The sequence below is a fragment of the Chrysochloris asiatica genome, unplaced genomic scaffold (genome assembly GCF_000296735.1).
Source record: "Chrysochloris asiatica unplaced genomic scaffold, ChrAsi1.0 scaffold00308, whole genome shotgun sequence".
NCBI classification, from domain to species: Eukaryota; Metazoa; Chordata; class Mammalia; order Afrosoricida; family Chrysochloridae; genus Chrysochloris; species Chrysochloris asiatica.
This window is the reverse complement of record NW_006408826.1, coordinates 2216998-2235902: the sequence shown is the minus strand read 5'-3', so window position 1 is coordinate 2235902 and position 18905 is coordinate 2216998. Positions and strand designations below refer to the sequence as shown.

The window sequence follows — 18905 nt, the reverse complement described above, 5'->3', positions numbered from 1 at the left end:
CTGGGTTTGACCCTTTGTGGGTAAATTCCCTTGTCGGTAAACCACCTCCTTTATTCTCTTTTCTGTAATAAATTCATGTCTCTCAGAAGGAGTTCTGTTTGTTTTTTGGGTCTCTTGGTACCTATGTATTCAGAAGGTTTTACCTTTCTGGGTCTGAAACCCAGCATGGTGACTTTTCACAGGTACTCTGTAACATAAGCATTCTTATCTTACTCTTCAACAGAAAGAGTCAGCAAGGTTCACAAGCATGTCCCTGAGTCACAGCCAGTAAAGCAGCAAAGCTATGATTTGATCTTAGGGATACCTGATCCAGACACCAGGCCTTTTGGCCTTCAGCTTACTCACTGTATTATAAAAACAGGAAGCAAGTAAAGGAAAGTAGGATAGCAGACAGCACATATACAACCAACAAGATTTCAAAAGTTCTCAAGAGAGGGAGAGAAAAGAATAGTCAGAAATATCACCATAGAAAGCTTGAAACCCATCTTCTGCCTATACCTGATTGGCATATCTAAAATGGGGCTACAACGTGTCCAGTGAAGCATAGGTGGAATTCTGAACCCCATCTAGAATCTTCTGAGGTGGGAAATAGCCACTGGAAAGGACAAGTAGACCAGCCTGGATCATCTAGAAGAACACGGATACTTCTTGAAAGAAAGACCAACAGGAAAAATACAAAACAAATGGCAATCCCACTGAATACTACAAGAATAAGTAAGTTGCTCATCCAGGAGACATCAAGGCAAGCAGTCGGGTTCCCTCAGGGCAAACCCTCTTCCAAGACTAAAAGTGGGAGGATCCCTTGACCGGTCTCTCCCAAGTCTGACTAGGAACTATTCTCTATTGATTCAATGTAGGAAGTTAACAACATTAATAATTACAGCTATCACTTGGTGCCAGGGTACCACAGAATAGGATCACAATAGGAGGTCTTGGATACAGTGGGAGAAAAATGTGGAACAAAACTCAAAACTATTCAAAAGACTGGATTTACTGGTCAGATAGAGGCAGTTGTAACCTGGAGAATCGGACCCTGAGTCACCCTTCAAGCCTGGAACGGAACTCACCTCTGTGACTCAACTTTCAGTCAAACCATAGGCAGGCCTATATGGCAAACAATAATACTAGGGAAGTACTCACTCCTAGGACAACCAAGCATATGAGAACCAAAGGGCATCATTTACCCAGGGATATAGCTCAGAAGGCAGGAAAGGATAGGGAAGAATGACCTATGCCTATGGGAAACACAGGGAGGAAATGGGAAAAGGGCTGTTACATTGTGGGCATTGCAATCAATGCCACAAATGTATGAATTGTTGAATGGAAAGCCAATTCGTTCTGTCAAATTTCACCCAGATGACAAAGTTCAAAAGGAAAGAGTAATGACCACAGCCACCATTGATTCAGCACTACTGACTGCACCTCACATTGTGCTAAGCATCTTACATGCATTACCATATTTTTACTCTCTATGCTTACTTGTCAACTGCTCCTCACCCATCAGGTATTTAAAAATGTTTTAACGGCAAAATGTAAAACAACCCCACTCTTTGGTGTTTCTAATGCCAGCAGCATTACACATAGTGGACAGGTTTCAGCAAAGATTCCAGATTAACCTTGATTAGGAAGGAGAGGAGAACCACTTCTAAAGGGTTGTTGTTGTTAAGTGCTGTTGAGTCGGTTCCAACACATAACGACCCTGTATAGGGTTTCCAAGGAGCGGCTGGTGAGCTTGAACTGGCAACCTTGCAGTTCAAACTGACTTTGCAGTCCAGCACATTAACCCACAGTGGCACACCAGGACTCTTCTGAAGAGTTAGCCACTAAAAACCTTATGAATAGCAGCAGAAAACTGTCAGCTAGAAGATGAGCCCCTCAGATTGGAAGGCGCTCAAAATACAACTGGGGAAGTCCTGCCTCCTCAAAGTCAAGTTGCCCTTCATGACATGAATGGAGCAAAGCTTTCAGGAACTTCATTTGCTGATGGGGCGGAACTATAACTGAGAGGAAAGAGCTGCAAACAACCATTAATAATCAGAATGTAGAATGTGTGAAAATTATGAATTTAGGTAAAATTGGAAGTCAATAATGAAAGGGAATGCATAAAGATCGATATCCCAGGCATCAGTGAGCTGAAATGGATTGGTATTCACTACGTTGACTCAGATGATCGCTATGCTGGAGATGTGAAATTCAAGAGAAAAGTCGTCGTTACATTCATTGTCAAAAAGTCTATTTCAAGATCTATCTTGAAGTACAATGCTGTCTGTGATAGGATAATATCCTTCTGACTATAAGGAAGACCAGCTAATTCCACTATTATTCACATTTATGCAATGATGATGAAATTGAAGAATTCTACCAATTTCTTCAATCTGATATTGATCAAACATGTAATCAAGATATACTGATAATTACTGGTGATGAGAATGTGAAAGTTGGAAACAAAGAGGATCAGTAGGCGGAAAATATGGACTTGGTGATAGAAATCATGCTGAAGATCTCATGAAAGAATTTTGCAAGACCAGTGACTTAATTCATTGTAAATGCCTTTTTCCTACAACATAAAAAGGGAATTACACGTGGACCTTGCTGGATAAAATACACAGGAATCAAACAGACTGCATCTGTAGAAGGAGATGATGGAGACGCTCAGTATCATTAGTCAAAACAAGGCTAGGGACCAATAACAATCAGGTGCTCACATGCAACTTCAGGCTGAAGCTGAAGAAAATTAAAACAAGTCCAAGAGAGCCAACATATGACCTTGAATGTGGTGGTGGTAGTTGTGGTTGTGGTTGTATACCGTCAAGTGGGTTCCAACTCATTGCAACCCTAATAGGGTTTCTGAGGCAGTAAAAATTTATAAGAGCAGAAAGCCTCAGTTTTCTCGGGTGGAGTGGCTGGTTGACTTGAACTGCTGACCTTGTAAGTTAGCAGCCCAACATATATGCTACCAGGGCTCCTTATACATATGTATTTGTTGTTGTTGTTGTTGTTGTTGTGTGCCATTGAGTAGATTCTGACTCATCGTGATCCTGTAGAGTTTCCAAGGAGTAGCTGGTGGATCTGAACCGCCAACTTTAAAGTTAACATTCCAGTGCTTATCCTACAGCACCACACCAGAGAGGTTTATATCAAGAAAATGGCTCACTTGAATTTAGAGACCATCTCAAGAACAGATTAGATGCATTAGAAACTAATGACCGAAGACTTCAAGAAGAAAGCAAAAGACCATGGGAAAAAAACAACAACAGGAAAGAAAGAACAGACAAAAGTGGGTATTTGAAGAGAAGGTGAAATTTGTTCCTGAACATAGCTAAAGCAAATGAAAGAAATGAGTTGAGTACTTCATAGAGCAGCTTGAGAAGACAAAGTACTATTATGAAATGTACAAAGGCCTGCAGGTAGAATACCAAAAAGGAAGAACATGCTCAGCATTTCTCAAGGTAAGGGAACTGAAGAAACATTTCAAGACTCAATATGCAATATTGAAGGATTCTATGAGCAAAACATCCAAAGAAGACACTTGTGATACAGAGTCACTGTACCAAGAATAACTGATCAATGTTCAACCATTTCAAGAGGTAGCACATGATCAAGAACCGATAGTACTGAAGGAAGAAGTCCAAGTACTGAAGGCATTGGTGAAACACCATGCTCCAGGAATTGACAGAACACTAATTGAAATGTTTCAACAAACTGATGTGGCTCTGGAAGCACTCACTCGTCTATGCCACGGTATTTAAAGAACAGCTACCTGGCCAACCAACTGGAAGAGATCCATATTTGTGCCCATTCCAAAGAAAGGTGACCCTACAGAATGCAGCGATTATCAAACAGTATCATTAACACCGCACATAAGTAAAATTTTGCTGGAAGCAACATCAAAAATAATAATCAGACTGTACCCCACACTGTGTTAAGCATGTTACATGAATTACTTTCTGTATTTATTGGCTAACTGCTCCCTTTTCTCAATCCACCCCCCAAGGTATTTTCATAAATATGCTATGCTAATGTTTTTACAACATCATGGAAAATAAAATTGGCTTAGCGTTCTTTATGAAAATACCTTGGGGGCCTGGGGGAAGCAGGGAGCTGTTGGCAAACAACCTTCGAAGCTCTGGTTATTTCGTCATAAAAACATGGTTTCTCATTTACTCCTCTAAAACGTCTACGTACATATTCTTACTACGTACATACTTTTAATAGCACACATTCTTAGTCACCACAGTACAGATGGGCAAACATCCAGTTTAGTGATAATGATAGGCTTTACATACACACTTCTGCTCAACTCCAGAATCCAAGTTCTGCATGACAATGCTCGCTGCTTTAGAGAAGCTACAGTAGAGTCCTGGTGTGCCACTGGACTGCAAGCTTGGCAATTCAAACCCCTCCCCGCCCCCAGCTACTCCTCAGAAACTCTACATAGGATCTCTATGAATCCGAACCTTAACTCAGCAGCACTTAACAACTTAACAGTGCAGAGGAGAGAGAGCCAGAGAAGAAGCAAGGCAGAATTTGGGCTAACTTTCCGCTTCCAATCCACGGTGGCTCTTTCTGCTCTTAGGACAAAACAGTCTGGTTACAGCAGCCCTACACAGAGCTTAAAGAATGGGCCCGTGACCTACAGCCCAAAGCCCATCAGGTATTTTCACATGAACAGTGCTCCCCATAAAGACAGCAGTGCACAGGACCCTGAGGAAGCCACCAAACACTCTTCTCTATGAAATTACAGTGTTGGGAAAAGAAACAATAACACAAATTAGCTAAGAATCCTCTCTCTCCAAGGCCTCAGAAGGTTGTGGCAGGGATTTCAATAGCAAGCAGCCTCTTCATGGGGAAGAAAGTTCTAGTTCACAAAGCACTTTCACATACATGACCTCATCTGATCCTCTTGAGAGGTGTGATTCTCTCCACTCCTGATGAGAGAAAGCAACAAGTTCAAAAATGTCAAGTGATGTGACGTACCAGTATCACACGGTTTACAAGGGACAAGACTCTGAATTCCAAGCCAGTTCTCTTGATTCCAAGCTCTACGCTTGCCCATATACCAAAGTACATTGGTTATTTATTAATATAAACCTGTCACCAACCATATGGCTAAGCAAGTCAGGCAAGGGTTTATTGAGTTCTTTACTGTCTATAGCCAGCAGTTCCAAACACCAGGGGTCCAAAAAGTAGGAATGACTTCTGAGTCTTCATTTATACACAAAAACACTTACCTGGGAAGGACTGGATCACTCACAGTCCCAAAAGTGTTAGTATACTGTTTTGTTTTTTTTCTTATGGGATCGATAGAAATTTTATTTTGTTTGTTGTCCCTGTTCAATAACATTAGTTTACTTTTTAAAAAGCCTATGAAATCATGCGCTAAATTCCTTGGTCTTGAAAAGCAGAAAAAAAGAGGACGTCCAATTGCCGGCACCACAAATGTTCAGACTTTCAGAATTATTCCTTAGTGATTGAAAGGAAAAGGGAAAGTTGTTCTTGCTTATCTTTAAAAGGATCTGTGTCATCTGAAGAAGATGATACACTAAATGCAGTAACATACGTCATCTTGTGAGTCCCATGAAATATTCATTACTTTTCTCAACAAATAATTAGAACTACATACTCTCAGTGTAAGAGGAAAGATAAGAAACAGTGTTAGAGAAATATGCAGACATGACCGAGAAGGAAAATCTAGGCAAGGGAACAGTATGTGCAAAGACTATGAAGCAAGGAAAAGTTAGTCCTCGTGTGCACTGCAGGATAAGCACTGGGCCACAATCCCAAGGTAGGTGGTTCCAACTTACCAGATACTCCTCAGAAACCCTATTGCAGGGTCACTATGAGTCAGAACCAATTTGACAGCACTTAACAACAAACAACAGCTACAACCTCTTGCCCTGGACTCCTGGTGTGATACTGTAAGATCAGCACTGGACTGCAAATCAAACCTACTAGTTGCTCCTTGCAAAGCCTATACAGGGTCACTATGAGTCAGAACTGATTTGATGTCACTTAATAACAATAACAACAATGACCTTGTGGTCCTACCAACGTCTACAATTTGAAATTGACCAGACATGCAATCAAGATGCATTCATAATTACTGATGATTAGAATGTGAAATGTGAAAGTTGGGGGGAAAAAGAAGGATTGGTACCTTAAAAATATGAACTTGATGATAGGAATGACACGAGCCGTCTCTGGATAGAATTCTGCAAGCATGACTAACAGATTGCAAATACCTTTGCTCAACCACATAAAACACCTGTACCTCACCAGATGTGGGGGTGGTGGTTATGTGCTGTGGAGTCGGTTCCGACTCATAGCAACCCTGTACAGGTTTTCCAAGGCTGTAAATCTTTACAGGAACAGAAAATCTCATTTTTCTCCTGCACAACAGCTGGTGGTTTTGAACTGCTGACCTTGAGGCTAACAGCCCAATTCGAAACCATTACCCTACCAGAACTCCTTTAACAGACGTAATACACAGGAATCAAACGGACTACATCTGTGGAGAAAGACAGTATCATCAGCCAAAACGAGGCCAGGGGTCAACTGTGAAAAACAGACCATCAACAGCTCAAATGGAATTTCAGGCTGAACTTAAAACAAGTCTAGAGAGCCAAAATACAACCTTGAGTATATCGCAGATTTGATGCATTGGATACTAATGACTGAAGACCAGAAAAGTTGTGGTATGACATCTAAAATGTCATCCAAAAAGGTCATGAAAAAGCAGGAAATAAAGAAAAGACCAAAGTGGGCATCTGAAGAAACTCTGAAACTTGCTCGTAAACATATAAGTGGTGGGTGGTGGTGATTATGCGCCGTGGAGTCGGTTCTGATGCATAACAACCTCGCATAAGGTTTCCAAGGTTGTAAATCTTCACAGGAGCAGAAAGCCTCATTTTTCTCCCACGGAATGACTAGTAGTTTCAAAGTGCTGACCTTGAGGTTAACAGTTAACAGCCCGACTCGTAACCTCTATGCTACCAGAGCTCCTTTGAACACATGAGAGGACTTCGAAAGTTCTGTGTAAAAATTCTATTATCTTTCAATTCCATTTTCCCACAAACTTTTAGAGGTCCCCTTGTACAGTAATTAACGTGAATAGAAGAAATGACGGAAAAGAGCTGAACAGAAGATTTCAAAGGATGGCTAGAGAAGACACAGTATGAAACAGAAATGTACAAAGACTTGGGGTTAAAAAAATCAAAAGGGAAGAATACAATTGGCATTTCTGAAACTGAAAGAAATGTTGAAGAAATTCAAACCTCAAATTGCAATACTGAAGTCTTCTTTGGGCAACATGTGGAATCATGTAGAAAGAATCAAAAGAAGCTGTAAGAAGGCACAGAATCACTATATCAAAAAGAATTAGTCAACATTTAACCATTTCAAGAGGTAGCATATGATCAAGAGATGATTTAATAATGAAGGAAGAAGTCTGGTGAAAACCAAAGCTCCAGGAATCGACAGAATACCAATTGAGATGTTTCAACAAACTTATAGTGTAGGGAGACACTCACTGATGTATGCCAAGAAACTTGGAAGACAGCTATTCTTGCCAACTAACTGGAAGAGATCATTATCCAGATTGATCTGATATGTAATTATCAAAAAATATCATTAATATCACAAGCAAGTAAGCTTTTGCTGAAGCTAATTAAGTGGCGTCTTGGTGTGGTGCTGTGGGTTAATGCGCTGGAGAGTCGGCTTGAACCACAAGGTCGGTGGTTCGAGTTCACCAGTCGAACCTAGGAAACCCTAAACCGGGTTGCTATAGGTTGGAACTGACTCGACAGCACTTAACAACAACAACTCTTTGAGTGTGGAGTGTGTTGGCTCCATATGATATGATACACAGTGGACTGTGAACTACAACGTCCATGGTTCAAGCTCACCAGCTGCTCTGTGAGAGAAAGATAAGGCTTTCTGTTCCCACAAAAATTTAAAAAGCATTGGAAACGCTGTTACAGGTCGCTATGAGTCGGAACTGACTCGAAAGCACTTAACAAAAGCAACAACAATTAAAAAATGGTGGCAGCAGGACACTGGCAGTGACCTGCCAGAGGTTCAATCCAGATTCAGAAGAGGATGTAGAATGAGAGATATTATCGCTGATGTCAGATGGATCATGGCTGGAAGCAGAGAATCCTAGAAAGATGTTTGCTTGTTCCTTATTAACTATGCAAAGGCATTTGACTGTGTGGATCATAACAAAATGTGATGCACATTTAACAATTATGCCAATGTGGAACCTGTACACAGACCAAGAGACAGTCTTTGGACAGTTTAAAATCAGGAAAGGTGTGTGTCACCATACTTGTTCAAGCTGTATGCTGAACAAATAATGTGAGAAGCTGGACTATATGAAGAAGAACAGTGCATCAGGAACGGAGGAAAACTCATGAACAACACACAATATGCAGATGACACAACCTTGGCTTGATGAAAATCAAAAGGACTTGAAGCACTTGACTGAGGAAAATTAAATACTACAGCCTTCACACATCACGATGAAGAAAACAAAAACCTTCACAAATGGACCAATAAGCAATAGCATGATAAAAAGAGACAACATTGAAGTTGTTTAAGATTTTATTTTACTTGCATCCACAACCAACACCCACAGAAGCAGCCATCAAGAAATCAAAGGATGTATTACACTGGTCTGCTGCAGAAGACCTCTCTAAAGTGTTCAGAAGCAAAGATGTCACTGAGAAATGAAGTGCTACCGATGCAAGCCCTGGCATTTTCAATGGCCTCAGATGCATGTGAAACCTGGACAGCGAATAAAGAAGATCAGAGAAGAACTAAGGCATCTGAATTATAGTCTGGGGAAGAATATTGAATATATCTTGCGCTATTAGGAAAACAAAGAAATTTATGCCGGAAGTACAGCCAGAGAGATTAGATGCATGTTAGCTCGGTGACAGGGAGGGCGATATACAAGAAGTTGGAGGGTGGCAGAAGAATGATGAAGATAGGTGAAGACACGGGAGGCATGCAAGGGCTAAAGGGGATAGAGGACAATAGTGATATACACACAACCTTGGAACAACAGTGTTCTGAGCATAGTGTATGGACGGACTGAGACACAGGCTGAATGGGTAAGGGAGGAAGAATAGAATTTATAAATATTTATATATGGAAGGAACTCTGGTAGCATAGTGGTTACAAATCGGGCTGCTAACCTCAGGTCAGCAGTTTGAAACTACCAGCTGTTCCGCAGGAGAAAGATGAGGCTTTCTGCTCCCGTAAAGATTTACAGCCTCAGAAACCCTGTACAGGGTTGCTATGAGTCGGAACCGACTCCACGGCACATAACCACCAACACCACAAATATGTGAGTTTGAAAGAGGATATTTGTACATAAGTATCCACCTTTCATAAAAACACAACATACAGCAGGCAAAATGATGAAAACGTCTTAGATATTATCAAACATCTTACAGCAATGAATTGCTGGGCCTTTGGGTTCATGACCATAGTCTCAGGGGACACGATGGTCAATTGGTATCACATAGTCCACAAAGACAATGTTCTCCATCCTACTTTGGTGAGTAACGTCTGTTGTTCTTAAGTATTGTCGAGTAGATTCTGACCCATAGCAACCCTGTGTAGGGTTTCCGAGGAGTGGCTAATGGGTTTGAACTGCCAACCTCACAGTTCAAATTGATGTTGCAGTCCAGTGCATTATCCCCCAGCACCACACCAGGACTCCGAGCAACATCTGGGAGCTTGAAAACTCATGAGCAGCCATCTAAGGTGCAGGGATTGGTCTCGCCATGTGCAGAAGAAAGAAGGGTAAGACAAAGTCTCTTCAGACTTAGAATCAATTGGTCCAATGGACTACTGAACCATGTGACCATCAGTCTCCATCACTCTGAGGCCAGAAGAGCCAGATGGTGCCCAGCTACCACTGTCAACTGCTCTAAAAGGGATCACCTTAGAGGGCCCCAGATAGAGGGGGGGGAAATGTGGAACAAAAGTCAAAATTATTTAATCATAATAAAAGACTGGATTTACTGGTCCGAACCTGAGACTATGGCCCGCAACCACCCTTTAGGACTGTAAAGGACCTCGCCGTCATATCCCAATTTTCAGCCAAGCTCTAGAGATAGGTTTATGAGGGACACCAACACTAGGAAGGTGTGCTCACCACGGAATGGTCAATCATTGACAATCAAAAGGGCAACATTTTCCTAAGGACAAAGTTGAGAAGGGATGGGAAGGTGGGCGGAATGTAAATAGGAACCCCAGCGAGAAAGTAGAATAACTGTTGTTGCACTGAAGGGCTTATAATCACTGAGACAAAACCAACTGTGTGATTTGCTGAATGTAATGCTGATGTTCTTATTTATAAACCTTCACTCAATTCACAATAAAAACTTAGGAGAACTTAGCTAGTTACCATAACTTAACAATATGCCATCCACCTTTGTATATTTCTCAGTAGGTTAAAGGATTCTAGAGAGAGAACATATTGCCTAAATGACCCTTGCTTCCACGGCAGATTTCTGTGTTGTCAATGTTACCAAGAATTCCTCAGAAAGCTTGCTAAAATCAGCCAGAGAGACATAAGCAAGTCCTTGGGCAGAAAGCTCATTAAACTATTCATTCTTCACAGGTCTTTAAATGCTCCTGCCATACTTACAGAAAGCTCCATCAAAATAATGTTTATGCCCCAATGTTCTGGGCCTCAGGATTAATTCTGGTAGTAGCGTGTGGTACTGTTTCTCCATATAGTCTTCTTAACTCCCACCAAATGATGGGGTGGAACCAGGCAAACAGAGTGTTCAGGATGCTAACACTGGGATTGGTTCATGTTGCCATCTCACTAGGTTTAAAAGGAGCCCTCTCAGAAGCAGGAACAGGATGGCTCCAGGACCATCGGGAAAGAGGAACCAGGAGTGGAGGGTGAGATCCTTCCCTGGAAAAATGGAGGCAGCAGAGGGGTGTGGCAGGGAGAGACCCAGCATCCTGGTCCTTTGGCAGCCCATGGAGTGAGAAAAACAGCTAAGTGCTTACTAACAGGAGACTGGCTTCCAAAGTGTGCCTTTGGGGCATTTATAGACAGGCTAAAGTAAAGAAGCTTTGTAACAGTTGCGCATAAAGAGCAAAGGCCAAGGGGCCACATGGCTGAGAGATTGAATCATTGAGCAAGGAGACTCTGTAGCATGGCCAAGAAGAGGAATTCCTGTCTGGAGCACAGCTGCATCCTGAGTGGTTTCTGCTCCTGAATTGTACCCTGTTCATGTCCTTAATAAACCCCATGTTCATGGAAAAAGGAAGTACAGCCAGAATGTTCCTTCAAAGCAAGGATGGCAAGAATTTGTCTCATGTATTTTGGACGTATTATCAGGAGGTACTTCATTTTGAGTTGTGCCCCATCAGCAAATGAAGGTCTTGCAGATTTTCTCCCACGGGCTTTATTCCATTCACGTCATCATGATCAACGGAATGCAGAAATCATGGGACAATCTCTTTGATATCCCATGAGAGTAAAGTTTTGCCAAAGGTAATACAGAAATGGCTACAATCATACATTGACAAAGAACTTCCAGAGGTTAAAGCCGGATTCAGAAGAGGCCATGGAATGAAGGATATCACTGCTGATGTCCGGTGGATCTTAGCTGAAAGCAGAGAATATCACAAAGCTGTTTACTTGTGGTTTATTGACTACGTATGCAAAGGCTTTCGATTGTGTGGATCATGACAAGCTATGGACAACATTGTGAAGTATGAGTATTCCAAAACACTTATTTGTGCTCATGAGGAATCTGTACCTGGACCAAGAAGCAGTTGTTTGAACAGAACATGAACACTGAATGGTTTAAAATTTAAAAAGGTGTGTGACAGTGTTGTATTCTTTCACCATACTTATTCAACCTGTATGCTGAGCAGATAATCTGAGAAGCTGGGTTCTATAAAGAAAAACATGGCATTGGGATTGGAGGAAGACTCATTAACAACCTGTGATATGCAGATGATACAAACTTGCTTGCTGAAAGTGAAGAGGACTTAAAATATTTACTGATGAAGATCAAAGAGCACAGCCTTCGGTATGGATTGCATCTCAATGTAAAGAAAACAAAACCTCACCACTGGACCAATAAACAACATTCTTATCAATGGAGAAAAGACTGAAGTTGTCAAGGACTTCTTTCTTCTTAGATCAACTATCAACACTTATGGAAACAGCAGTCAAGAAATCAAACGACGTATTGCATTGGGCAAATTTGCTGCACAAGACCTTTTTAAAGTGTTGAAGAGCAAAGATGTCAGCTTGAGGACTAAGGTGCGCCTGACCCAAGTATGGTATTTTCAATAACCTCATATGCATGCGAAAGCTGGACAGTGAATAAGGTAGACTGTAGAAAAACTGATGCTTTTGAGTTATGGTGTTGGAGGAGAATACTGAAAGTGCCATGGGCTGTCAAAAGAACCAACAGATCTGTGTTGGAAGAAGTATAGCCAGAGTGCTCCTTGGAGGCCAGGATGGCCAAACTTCATCTCTCATACTTCGGACATATTGTCAGGAGGGTCCAGTTGCTGGAGAAGGATATCATGCTTGGTAAGGTGGAGGGGAGGGTCAGAGAAAAAGAGGAAGACCCCCAATGAGATGGATTGGCCAAGTGGCAGCATTGATGGACTCAAGCGTGGCAACAGTAGTGAGGTTGGCTCAGGATCGGGCAGTGTTTCATTCTGCTGTGCATAGGGTCGCTATGAGTTGGTACTGACTCAATGGCACCTAACAACAACTACAACAATCAGGAGGAACCACTTCCTGGGGAACATCATGCTTTGCAAAGTAGAAGGTCAGCCCAAAAGAGAAAGACATTAACGAAGACAGCGTGGCTGCAACAATGACTGAAACATGGGAAAGATTGTGAGGCTAGGACCAGGCAGTGTTTCGACCTAGTTATAAATAGGGTCACGGAGTCAAAACTATTTGGCACATTACTGCAACAAAAGCTCTTCAATGTCCTGGTGTGGTGCTATAGGCTAAGCACTCGACCCCAAGTTTGTTTGAACCCCAAGGTTGGTGGTTCAAGCTCATCAGCCACTCCTCAGACACCCTATACCAGGTCACTATGAGTCACAATGGATTCGACAGCACTTAACAACAACAGACAATGAGGAGTCCCGGTATGACACTGTAGGAGAAACAGTGGACCACAAGTTCAGTTTGAACCACAAGTCGACAGTTTAAACCCACCAGCCACTCTTCAGAAACCCTTTATTAGGGTCATTATGAGTCTAAACTGACTCAACAGCTCTTAACAACAATATACCATGAAGCCAGAGACCATGAGTATTCTGTTCAGTCCTGGAACGGGACAGGTCTCCACTAAATACTACTTGCTAACTGCTTACTAAAAACAAGTGCTTACTAATACAAAGGTCATGGGTTGGGTGCATTTGAGGACCAGGAATGGGGAGGTCCCTGGAGTTCAGGCTGACTGAGGAGACTTCTTTCCGGGAGATGAAGATTAGCACTGTGAACACATTCTTGTCATATACATCTTCCACCTAAATATGAAGACAGCTTCCCAAACTGAAATCTTATAAATGTGTTTCACATTTATTGCTTAGCTGCAATCAATGACTGAGATGCTTACAGACAATATCTTAGTTGTTAAGAGAGAAAACAGTGCAGATAATCAGCTATAGGTTCTTTAGATAAAAACAAGCCAACAGACAAAGATAAAAATATCATCACATAAAAACATCATAACTGGTAATGCAAACAATAAAAATAGACAAAGTGCAAACTTCCAGAAAATAACAAAGTACTCTCTCTAAGAAAATTTAAATACATGGTTCTTCAAACTCTGTTGTTCAAACCTCTCTTTCAGAACAGTTTGGTGAGAGGCAGAGTTTGGTTTTTAAGAATATTGTATTGGGCAAGCTCTGTCCAACACTTTGGTTCGGTTTCTTCTGTTTCGATGGTCACTGGTCAGAACACAATGGCCAAAATGGTGAAACAGATCAAAGGCAAGGAAGCTTTTCAGGCAGTTCTGAACAGTACTGGAGATAAACTTGTAGCAACACAATTCTCAACCATGTGGTGTGGACTTTGCCAAATAACCACACATTTCTATCATTCATTCTCTCTCTGAAAAGTTTGGCAATATGGTGATGCGGATGGCAGTCAGGAACGTTGCTTCAGCGTGTGAAGTCTAATGCATGCCAACATTTCAGTTTTATAAAAAGGGGCAAAAGGTTGGCAAAGTATCTGGTGCTGTGAGTTAATGAACTGGACTGCAAAGTTGGTTGGAACCACAAGGTCAGCAGTTCAAGCTCACCAGTCGCTCCTCTGAAACCCTATACAGGGTCCCTATGGGTCGGAACTAACTCATAGGCACTTAACAACAATAAGGAAAAATTGGAAGCTTCCCTTAACAGATTAAATTCATCATGCTTTCTGAAAACATAAACCAGCCATCAGATGTTTAAAACTTTTTTTATTTACCATAAAGAAAAATCAAGTATGAAGACTATATACCCAACTGTCACGTGATTATACATGACAATCAAATATTAATTGCACCCTTAAAAAAAAAAAAGAATAATGCATAGGTTAAGAAAAAGGACTTGGGGACCAGCCTTCCTGGGTTCAGTTCCTGGCTTCATCACCTTCAAATTATGACGTATTGGACAAGTGGTGTTATGACCGAGGCTTACTTTCTCCTGATTTGTGGAATGAAGTCAAAATAATTCCTACCTCCCAGGTTGTGTGAGGATTAAATAATGCAAAGAACAGAATCAGTGCATGTGAAATGTTTGTTCTTTTTCTTGTGATGGTTACCATCACAACAAGTAATGGCTAAGTGTGTGGGCTGTAGGATCAGCAGTGGAATATAAACCAAAAGGTCGGCAGTTCAAACCTAGCACCTGCTCTACGGAAACCTGAGTCTGGACCGACTCCACAACACTTAACACCAATGGCTAAACCAGGATTCATCTCTCATACCTTGGACACAGTGTCAGGAGGGACCAGTCCCTGGAAAAAGACGCCACAATTGGTAGAGTGGAGGGTCAGCGAAAAAGAGGAAGACCCCACAACAAGATGGCCTGTCACAGTGACAGCAGCGAGTGTGATGGCGCAGGGCTGGGCACTGTTTCACTCTGCTGTACATAGGGTCACTATGAGTCAGAACTGACTTGATTGCACCTAACAAAACAATGGCTAAACAAATGTTGAGAAGGAGAGGTTCTGATTTTCAAAACACACAAAGGTTCCTCGTGAAGTCAATTTCATTTCAACCCATGAGTTTCAGACTAGAACTGTGCTCCATAGTCTTTTCAATGACTCATTATTTAGAAGCAGATCACTAGGCTTTACTTCTGAACCACCTTCGGGATGGCTTTAAACTGCCAACCTTTAAGATAGTATCCCAGAGAGAACTTTTAGGGCAACACTCAACACCCACAACCTCCACTTCAGTTGTATTCAGGCAAGAAAGATGCCCTGGGCCATGCAACACCTTTCTGAATAGAATACTTCTCCTCCCAGCAGTCTCCACCTCTCTTCCCTTCTTTGTTGCTGATGTTAAAGTGCCCAGGAGAGGGGAGGGGTATAACCTAATGCTAAAATTTCTCAGGGATAGGGACAGAAATTCCCAGGAAGGGAAGATGTTCAATGTGTACAGCCCACACAACAATTCCTAAAGGTCAGATTTTTCAAATGATTATGAAGGAAAGAATGACTGACTAACATTTCCCTAAACTATCCCTGAGCTTTCCACTATCAGGAGCTACTAGTTAAAAGAGACCATGAAACACAATGATAAACTACCAAAAGGCTTTGTTGAAAAACATTGTTGTAAAGTGTCCTCGAGTCAGTTCTGACTCACAGCCACCTTGTATAGTGGGTTTCCAGGGTTGTAAATCTTTTCAGAAGCAGAAAGCCTCATCTTTCTCCCTTAGAGTGGCTGACAGGCTTGAACCATCGACCCTGTGGTTCGCAGTCCAGTACTTAATCCTACAGAGCCACTACACTCCCCTTGTTGTTGTTGTTGTTAAGTGCCGTTTAGTCAGTTCCAACCCATTGCAACCCTGTATAGGGTTTCTGAGGAGTGGCTGATGTGTTTGAACCACAGACCTTGTGGTTCCAACTGACCTTGCTGTCCAGCACATTATCCTGCAGTGCCACATCAGAACTCCTCCATGTTAAAATAGTAGCAAGTAAATATCATATGTCTGGTGTGGTGCTGTAGGATCAGCTCTGGACTATGAGCCACAAGATCGGCAGTTCAAACCCTTCAGCTTCTCCTCAAAAACCCTATACAGGGTTACTATGAGTCAGAACTTACTCAACAACATTTGACATCATCTTTAACACTGGAGTCCTGGTGTGGCACTGTAGGATAAGCAAATGACCACAAGGTCAATTTATACCTCAAGGTCAGTGGTCACTCATTGGAAACCCTATGCAGGGTCCCTATGCAGGGTAGAAACAGACTCGACGGCACTTAACAGCAAATCTTTGACATGGGAAGAACATGAATGTTCACCAAAACCCACATTTGGGATCCTGGCTATAGGATGTGGATTCCTCAGGTCAGACTTAATGTCACAGATGGCCCCAGAGGTTTAGATGCCTTAGCTGTCCTTCCCCCACCCCAAATGTCGGCCTGAAGTACGGGGATTGAAAAGAGAGGAGAGGTCTCAAGTCTTACTGTGTTTGTGCCCAGTTTCGAATCCTAAGTACAATCTTGAGTTACCAAAATATCATCACTTCTCAAAGGCAACTTGGACTGAATCTCCTACAATGGTAAAATAGCCTTGACCTTTTCTTCTGCCAATCTTGGTGACTTGCTGATTTATTTACAAAGCCCTATTATTTTCCTTGAGAACCGTCAGTCTCTCTCTGCTTTCCTTCTCCTCTCTATTCTATTTTCTGGTTTTCTTCTATCTGTCTGTTTTTCAAATTGTGATACTTCACCCATCCTTCATTTGCACCATTTCAAAGGGATTCCATTACTAGGACTACCTACATAGCTCACACTAAGGATTTACAAATCTAATTAGAAACATGGACTTGACATCAGAAAGGGGACCGTATACTGTGTCATACTGAGAATGCTTTGTTAAATGATACAGGGTCAGTACACAAAGACTCACGCTTTACCAATGCTGAAATGGTCATGCTGATAAAGGTTACTAACATTGTATCTGGTTAGTATGTTTGGGAAAAGAAAAGTGTAGTTGCATCTAAATTGTTCTATGAATACAGCTAAGCATCTGGGTAAAAAATGCCACCTCTGGTAATTACATGTCCCCAACCAAATGTTGGGGAGTCCTGGTGTGGTGTTGTGGGTTAACACACTGGACTGCAAAGATGGTTTGAACAGCAAGGTCAGCGGTTCAAACTCACCAGCCGTTCCTCAGAAACCCTATACAGGATCTTTATGGGTTAGAACCGACACAATGGCACTTAACTACAACAACCAAATGTTAATAAGCACACCTTCCCAACACTGGAATGTTGCTACTTGAGAAGATTCTGGAAGCAGGTCTATGCCCACAATGTAGGAAACACTTCGCATCCCCCATAGATCACCTTTGCTATGAAATGGAAATCTATAGTCCTTGATTCAAGCACAGAGGCCCCATTGAAAGGAATCTCAGGATAGTCCTTTGGAGATAAAAATAAACTTCATGTGTGTGCATTTTCTATAGCTTTTCTGAGAAGGTATTATGGTAATCTCTTGCCTATTCAGCATAAAACCTATAAAGCCATTTCACCTACCCGGACTCAAGGGATATAGGACAAAATAGGGATCAAAGAGGTGTACGACCCCACATGTTTAACTCATACACTCACAGACACAAATAAAGTTCCAGGAATTTACTTCTCAGGAGAGTTTTTTGGGGGCTCATCTAATGTGGATGGGTTTCACAAACAAATACATTCTCTCAAAATTTAAGAGGCATTGGAATTATGCTGTTGGAGAAGACTATTAAAAGTACCATGGACTGCCAGAAGACCAATCAAATCTGTCTTGGAAGAAGTATAGTGAGATTGCTCCTAAGAAGTCCGAATGGCAAGACTTACTCTCTCATGCTTCGGACATGTGATCACACGGGAGCAGTCCCTGGAGAAGGACATCATGCTTGGTAAAGTGGAGGGTCAGCAAAAAAGAGGAAGAGCCCCAATGAGATGGATTGGCACAGTGCCAGCAACAATGGGCTCAAACCTAACAATTGTGAGAGTGGCATAGGACCAGTAAGTGTTTTGTTCTTTTGTGCATGGGGCTGCGATGAGTCAGAATCAACTCGATGGCAACTAATAAGAGCAATAACAATCCTACCCCTAAATCTCTTATAGTTGATTGGCTTATCACATCAAATCATATCAAGGGAGAGCATTACATAAATGTCTAAGTAGAGTATGATAGTCCAGCCACACTGGCACATATTTGGGGAGGGTGGAGGGGGAGTGAGGCACAGTTCAATCCATGACAACTATATATTACACAAAGTTCTGGACAGATTAGCTACTGATCTTCATCTGAATATACTGGAACCATCAAATGAGAGGGAGGAGAGCTAGTAGTAGTGAAATGTCCCTACCAACAACTGAAAGTGAGAACTCCTAGATTGTCAAAGGAGGAGCGAAGAACACATGGGAACATTGGTCCAAGAATGCAACAAGGGCTCTGAGAGCATTCGGTCCAGTGTGAAGTACCCCCCACCCCCCAAACTCAAGAGGTCCTGAAAGAAGTACAATTCTAGAAGGCGTGTTTTTATTTGGTTTTATGAGAGAGATTTAAGAGTCTCCAAAGTAAAAAAAAAAAAAAAAATCATTTAAAAAAGAAACAAACAAACAAAAAAAGCTGTGGCTAATATCTTTTAGATAGTCACCTATTCAATCTTTTCAAATTAAGAGT

At 41.7% G+C, this 18905-nt stretch overlaps 1 protein-coding gene and 1 pseudogene across 1 annotated transcript in view; one reads left to right on the top strand and one right to left on the bottom strand.

Annotated features, from left to right (window-relative positions):
* LOC102816842 (fibroblast growth factor 13-like) overlaps positions 1 to 18905 on the bottom strand; it is a 594039-nt gene that overhangs the window by 520580 nt on the left and 54554 nt on the right. The window lies entirely within an intron of this gene.
* LOC102817737 lies at positions 13986 to 14446 on the top strand (annotated as a pseudogene).